This window comes from Neomonachus schauinslandi, chromosome 4 (genome assembly GCF_002201575.2).
Source record: "Neomonachus schauinslandi chromosome 4, ASM220157v2, whole genome shotgun sequence".
In the NCBI taxonomy this organism is placed as follows: Eukaryota; Metazoa; Chordata; class Mammalia; order Carnivora; family Phocidae; genus Neomonachus; species Neomonachus schauinslandi.
The window spans coordinates 86,377,603-86,384,891 of NC_058406.1; the positions used below are offsets into that span (position 1 = coordinate 86,377,603).

Sequence of the window (7,289 nt, forward strand, 5' to 3'; positions counted from 1 at the left end):
AGAAAGGAGACAGAAGCCACAATTAGTTGAAAAATGGAAATTCAATATGAAGGATTGTTAACCAGATACAAAGTTGTTAATGAGGTAACTGAAAAGGTGAAAAGAGAAAAGAAAAGTAGCTATTGTAGAAACAGTTATTAACCCTGGAGCCAAGGCAACAAAGAGAAGGGGTTGGGATTGCTTTTGGTAATTTAGATCAATTTCCTCACCTCTAAAATGAGGCTGGTGGACTAAATTGTGTCTAATGTCCTATGGTTAATATTCCCCACAATCTGTGACTTAAAATTCTGTGGTTCTATAAACCATGCTCAATTAACCCTTATATGGCAAAATAGCGAGGGTTGTGCTTATATTTCAGGTAAAAAAAAAAATAAGTGCTGACATATTAGGATAATGTTATCTGATGTATACTATAAACCCCAAATTATAATGACCCAACCATCATTGAACCTTATTTCTTGTTCACTTAAAAGCCATAAAAAGATGACCCTGATTATTAGGAGATTCTCTTCTATTCAGTGACTTAGGGATCCAGGGACCAAAGTCCTTCCATCTATGGGTCCCCTATTCCACCAATCATTATGCTCATCCAAATCAAAATACATAGGGTTTACACATGGGAAGTTTTTATGGTCATGCCTTGAAATGGTGCCCATTCTTTCCACTCACATTCTATTGGTGAGAAATCAGTCACTGTCAAGTCCATTTGGAAGTAAGGTAGGAATATTTAGTCTTGCTATGTCCCCAGCAGGAAAAGAAAGATGTTTGGTAATGAGCTAAGAATCTCTGCTACAGCTCGCCTTATGAGAAAAACCTAAAGCAGCAGCATTTTGGAGTCTAAACTTTCCAATATGAGCTGCTTAATCAATCCATGTTTTATTTTTTTTAAACATATTCAAATTACTTTTATTTTTCCATAAATTGATTATTATCCTTTTTAATAACTTTCTTTAGAAGTCATTACTTTACTTAAAAATAAAATACTACATATTAATTTTGTCTTTTGGGCGCCTGGGTGGCTCAGTCGTTAAGCGTCTGCCTTCGACTCAGGTCATGATCCCAGGGTCCTGGGATCGAGCCCCGCATCAGGCTCCCTGCTCCGCAGGAAGCCTGCTTCTCCCCCTCCCACTCCCCCTGCTTGTGTTCCCTCTCTCGCTGTGTCTCTCCCTGTCAAATAAATAAAATCTTTAAAAAAAATTTGTCTTTTATTCCAAAATAAAATGCCTTTTTTTAGCACTAAGTTACCACAATGTGCTGAAATATTCTATTTATATATTCATGTCTCCCACTGCAATTTATTTATTTATTTATTTATATATTTATTTCACGTGCATGGCGGGAAGGGCCAGAGGGAGAGGGAGAAAGAATCTTAAGCAGGCTCCACGGCCAGTGTGGAGCCCGACAAGGGGCTCAATCCCAGGGCCCTGAGATCATGACCTGAGCCAAGGTCAAGAGTCAGATGCTTAACCCCATCTTCTGCAAATTAAACTGTTCTGTGCAGGAACTATATCTTTTTCATCTTCTGTATCTTTAGCATCAAAAGGGCACAATAAAACCATTTAAACTGTTAAAAAAAAGAAATGACCTCAAATGAAAATGAAATAAATGTTTTAAATTCTTCTCATTTCTACATTTTATTGAATAGGTTTAAGGTTGTTAATGCTATAAAAGTTTTTTGTTGTCATTTTGTTTGTTTTTGCATGTTTTTGTTGTTGTTGTTGTTTTTAGGAGCAGCATGAAATCAAGTAGTCTTGGAAGTTACTAGGGAAGAAAAACAGGACTGTGAATACACTTGTAGAAAATGTGTTCTCTCCCTAACCAAAGCCTGAACCCAGCACCAGAATTAATATAATACCTGCCCTCAGTCTCATACCCCATTGTGATGGCTGGTTTTATGTGTCAACTTGACCAAGCTAAAGGATACCCACATAGCTAGTAAAACATTATTTCTGTGTGTACCTTTGAGAGTTTTTCAGAAGCTTTGAATTGGTGAACTGAGTAAAGTAGATGGTCCTCCCCAGTATGGGTGTGTGTCACCCTACTTTTTGAGGGTCTGAATAGAACAAAACGGCAAGGAAAGGGCATATTCCCTCTCTGTTTGAACTGAGACATCCATATCCTTCTTCCCTGGGACATTGGTACTTCTAGTTTTCAGGCCTTTGGATACAGATTGGGATTTATGCCATAGGCTTCCCTGGTTCTCAGGCCGTCAGACAGACTCAGACTGAATTATAGCTACTGACACATCTGGTTCTCAAATTTGTAGACTGGGAACTGTGGGACCTCTTGGTCTCTATGATTGCCTAAGCCAATTCCTATAATAAGTTTATATATGTGTATATATATATATACATATATATATATTAAATTTATAGTTACTAAGTAAGGCCATTTTCTTGAACCATATATATATATGTGTGTGTGTGTGTGTGTATATATACAGCTTATAAATTCTGTTTCTTTGGGGAACCCTCAGTAATATATCCATCCTTGGTGTGAAGAAGTAACTCTCAGGAGTTACAAATGGCTTCACTAAAACTCATAAACTTCATTAACAGAGATGAAGAAACATACTTAGTAGGTTTGTTCCTCCCCAAATAGGGATCAAAAGTAAACCCACTAATAAATGTTTCTAAGACCTCACCTTTATCCTATTGTCTAGGGTCAAAAGAAGATCTGGAGTTCCACTTCCAGCGAAGGTAAATTAATGAGGTGCCAGAAATTAGCAGCTGGCAGGCTCTGACCCTTGAAAAGAGGTGTAGACCGTGGACTCTCCTAAGGATGATAGTAGGGAGCAACCGTTGCAGGCTAAGGTGGTAAAGGTGAAGGACAGAGGCTTGAAGGATGGTTTTTCTCTATGAGCTTTACAGACTTGAGCAGAAAACTATTTTTTGCCCTAATTTTTTCATCTGTAAGGTGAGAAGTTTGGACTAAATGAATTCTAAGGTGTCTTCAGTTCTAAATTCTAATAAGCATAGTGGTTAAGAGCTTTTGCTCTGGAGAGAGAAGACCTGGAACTGAATATTGACTTTGACTCTGTAAGCATGGATGAGTGATTTAATCTCTCTAAATCTTAATGCCCTTACTAACAAAATGGAGATAATTATAGCGTTTTCCTTATAAGTTAGCATATAACTCCCAATGTAGTTATTAAAATTTCTATTACTGGATATCAATCTCTCCAAAAGTAATACTTTTCAAATACCTCATTTGTGTAAAATCTGAAAATCAATAGGATTGTTATGAGAGTTAAAGGAGATAATGCATATGGAATGGTTCTGTATAAAATAAAGAATAGGCATTGTTATTAATCGCAAAGTATTTATGGTTCAAGAAAATGGCCTTACTTAGTAACTATAAATTTAATCATCACTTTCTGCTCACCCCATATATACATCATGCATAATGGGGCGGGGTTCATAATGTTATCCAATCTAACAGTTTGACTCAAAACAATGAAATAATTTTTCCTTTACTAGATTCAGAGACAAGGATCAATAGGGAAATACAAATGAATTAGAGTCTTATTCATACAGGTGAATATTTAGATGCTAAAATATATAGTCTTGGAAATAACAAGAAACACTATAAAACGGGGAAAATCTGAGTGGGCTTGTTAGGATAAGTAACACTTCCATAGTTGTAAATTTTTAGCAATGCTACAATGAAGCAGGGTGGGGGAAGGGAAAGGTGGTGGCAGTTGGAGGTCCGGGGAACCCATGACCACAAACAAGAGAAGAAGAAGATGGCAAGACAAGCCTTTGTGGGAAAGGTAAAAATGAGATTGGTAGAACAGTGCTGCACATACGAATCGATAGGGGAAAATAAGTTTATGTCAATGTTGTTTCTCACTTAGAATTAAATATGTGCTTCAACAAAGCTTTATCTCTGAAATACTAAACTTGCAACTTTTGGTTTTCCTATGGTCACATCACAATAAATATTCAACAAACAGGAAATTAAAAAAGAAATATTCTGTATGAATTGAACTGTACTTTCAAATCCCTGTTTTTGATACCCAGATGTATCTAATTTTGTTGAAGGTACCAGGTACTCTGAAGTTAGATTTCACAGGAAGTTGAGATTCTCCTTTCTTTCTTGAACTCAGTGAAATTCTTCAGCAGTGTAAATCCCTTTGAAGTCAGGTCGATATGCCAATGTTGAATCAAATTTTGTGAACTTTAAAGCTCACTCTGTTGTGGAAGATATCCTGGTGAGGCTAGATATTGCAAAAAGAAATGAGAATATGACTTGAACATTTTAACTAACTTGTTTTCTGAAGTAGTATTTGAGGTTTCTTATTCTGTGAATATTCATCTTTTTTATATACTTAAAATATTTAATACTATAGTATTGTTACTATCATATTCCAAAATTTTACCTTATATCTTTTTTTATGCCATAGAAGTCTGATAAACGTACTTTAGATGGGAATTTTACCTTCCTTTTATCTCACATGAAGAAGTTGTGGGAAGAGCATAGAGTTTAGAATCTTAGAAGCTTCATGAAGACTTCAGCTATGTGTCCTTGGGTCAATTGTATTCAAAAATTAATTTTAAAAAATCTATATTATATAGTTTTTATAAGAATGTGTAACAATGCATGTGTGAGTGCTTAATATTCAATTATAGTAAATTTAAAGCATTTGAGTAAAATTGATTTCCATTTTTTCCCCCCTGAAACGCTAAGCATTTTCAGGGCCACGAATAGTTCAGATTAAATTATTTGATTATTCACTCAAAGTGGTGAGTATGTGGGCAACATTCCCCTGTTGTGTTAGAATGAGATGCTGCTATATTAAAATGTTATTATAGAGCCTTCTTCAAACAAATCAAAAGCAATTATCAAAAAAATGACATTACCTTCCAATACCACTTGAGAGAAAACACTTGTTATTTAATTAAATGACCAGATCTATTCTTTATCAAATAGGTATTGAGAGTCAATTCTGTACTAGGCACTATTTTCACTAAAAAAAATGCAACAGCTCTTCCTGTGCTGGTTAGTAATGGCGGATGTGATGATCCTGAACCCCAAGGCCAAGGTGCCCCAAGTCCAGGCGGCACTGGCGGTCAACATCAGTGCAGACCAGAGGGTGTAGGACGTGCTGAGGACTAACTTGGATCCTAAGGACTCCATAAAGATGCTTGTTTCTGGTGCTGGAGACATCAAACTTACTAAAGATGGTAATGTGCTGCTTCATGAAATGCAAATTCAACACCCAACAGCCACCTTATAAGCCAAAGTAGCAACAGCCCAGCATGGCATAACTGGTGATGGTACCACTTCCAATGTCCTAATCATTGGAAGCTGCTGAAACGGGCTCTCTACATTTCTGAAGTTCTTCATCCCAGAATAATAACAGAAGGATTTGAAGCTGCAAAGGGAAAGGCACTTTAGTTTTTGGAACAAGTCAAAATGAGCAGAGAAATGGACAAGGAAGCACTTATAGATGTGGCCAGAACATTTCTTCATACTAAAGTGCATACTGTGGGGCGCTTGGGTGGCTCAGTCGTTAAACGTCTGCTTTCGGCTGAGGTCATGATCCCAGGATCCTGGGATCGAGTCCCACATTGGGCTCCCTGCTCAGTGGGAAGCCTGCTTCTCCCTCTCCCACTCCCCCTGCTTGTGTTCTCTCTCTCGCTCTCTCTCTCTCTCTCTCTGTCAAAATAAATAAAATCTTAAAAACAAAAGTGCCTACTGAACTTGTTGATGTGTTTGTTTTTGCTAATGTCTTAACAGAGGCTGTAGTGGACTCCATTTTTGCCATTAAAAAACAAGATGAACCTATTGACCTCTTCGTGGTTGAAATCATGGAGATGAAACATAAATCTGAAACTGATACAAGCTTTATCAGAGGTCTTGTTTTGGGGCACAGCACCCTGATATGAAAAAGAAAAAGAGGTTGCACATACATCCTCACATGCAATGTGTCATTAGAATATGAAAATGCCAGAAGTGAATTCTGGCTTTTTTTACAAGGGTGCACAAGAGAGAGAGAAACTCCTAAAAGCTGAAAGAAAATTCACTGAAGATAAATTTAAAAAAATAATAGAACTGAAAATGAAAGTCTGTGGTGATTCAGATAAAGGATTTGTTGTTATTAATCAAAAGGGAATTGACCCCTTTTCCTCAAATGCTCTCACAAAAGAAGGCATAATAGCTTTGAGTAGAGCTAAAGGAAGAAATATGGAAAGGCTGACTCTTGCTTGTCGTGGAGTAGTTTTAAATTCTTTGGATGATCTAAATCCTGATTGGGACATGCAGGACTTGTTTATGAGTATACTTTGGGAGAAGAGAAATTCACTTTTATTGAGAAATGTAACAATCCTCATTGTCACATTATTGGTCAAAGCATCAAATAAGCACACACACACTCAAATAAAAGATGCAATAAGAGGGGCGCCTGGGTGGCTCAGGGGGTTAAGAGTCAGCTCTTGATTTCGGCTCAGGTCGTAATCTTGGCGTCCTGAGATCAAGCCCTGAGTTTAGCTCCATGCTCAGTGGGAAGTCTGCTTCAGGATTCTCTTTCTCTGTCTGTCCCTCCCCCTGCTGGCTCACTCACTCTCTCTCTCTCTAAAATAAATAAATAAATCTTAAAAAAAATAAAAGATGAAATAAGAGATGGCTTGCAGGCTGTTAAAAATGCTACTGATGATGGCTATGTAGTTCCAGGTGCTGGGGCAGCGGAGGTGGCCGTGGAGAAGCCTTGATTAACTATAAGCCCAGTGTAAAGGGCAGGGCCCAACTTGGAGTTCAAGCACTTGCTGATGCATTGCTCATTATTCCCAAGGTTCTTGCTCAGAACTCTGGTTTTGACCTTCAGGAAATGCTAAAGTTCAAGCAGAACAATCAGAATCAGGTCATCTTGTGGGTGTGGACTTGAACACAATGGTAGCAGCAGAAGTCTGCCTGTGGGATAATTATTGTGTCAAGGAATAGCTTCTTCACTCCTGCACTATGATTGCCACCAATGTTCTCCTAGTTGAGGAGATCACACGGGCTGGAATGTCTTCTCTAAAAGGTTGAACTGAAGCTTCCCTTGTATTATCTGAATCATGAAGACTCTACAGAGTGATCCCAAGAATATAGCTATGGAATTTTTGTCCAAGCTTCAAATACTTTTCAAAGGAATTTTCTTTTCCCATATGAAAAAAAAAAAAAAAAGAGAACACTGACATTCACATTCTGAAGTTCCGAAATTATAATTACAGTATTTTTAAAAACTGCACTACTGTGTTCACACATTAAGCAGTCTGTTTTTACCCAATGGACAGGATGATTTGCTT

General features: G+C 37.5%; 1 pseudogene; it reads left to right on the top strand.

Moving 5' to 3' along the window:
- The first annotated feature begins 5,008 nt into the window (after positions 1–5,008).
- LOC110580506 lies at positions 5,009–7,029 on the top strand (annotated as a pseudogene).
- Positions 7,030–7,289: the final 260 nt, after the last annotated feature.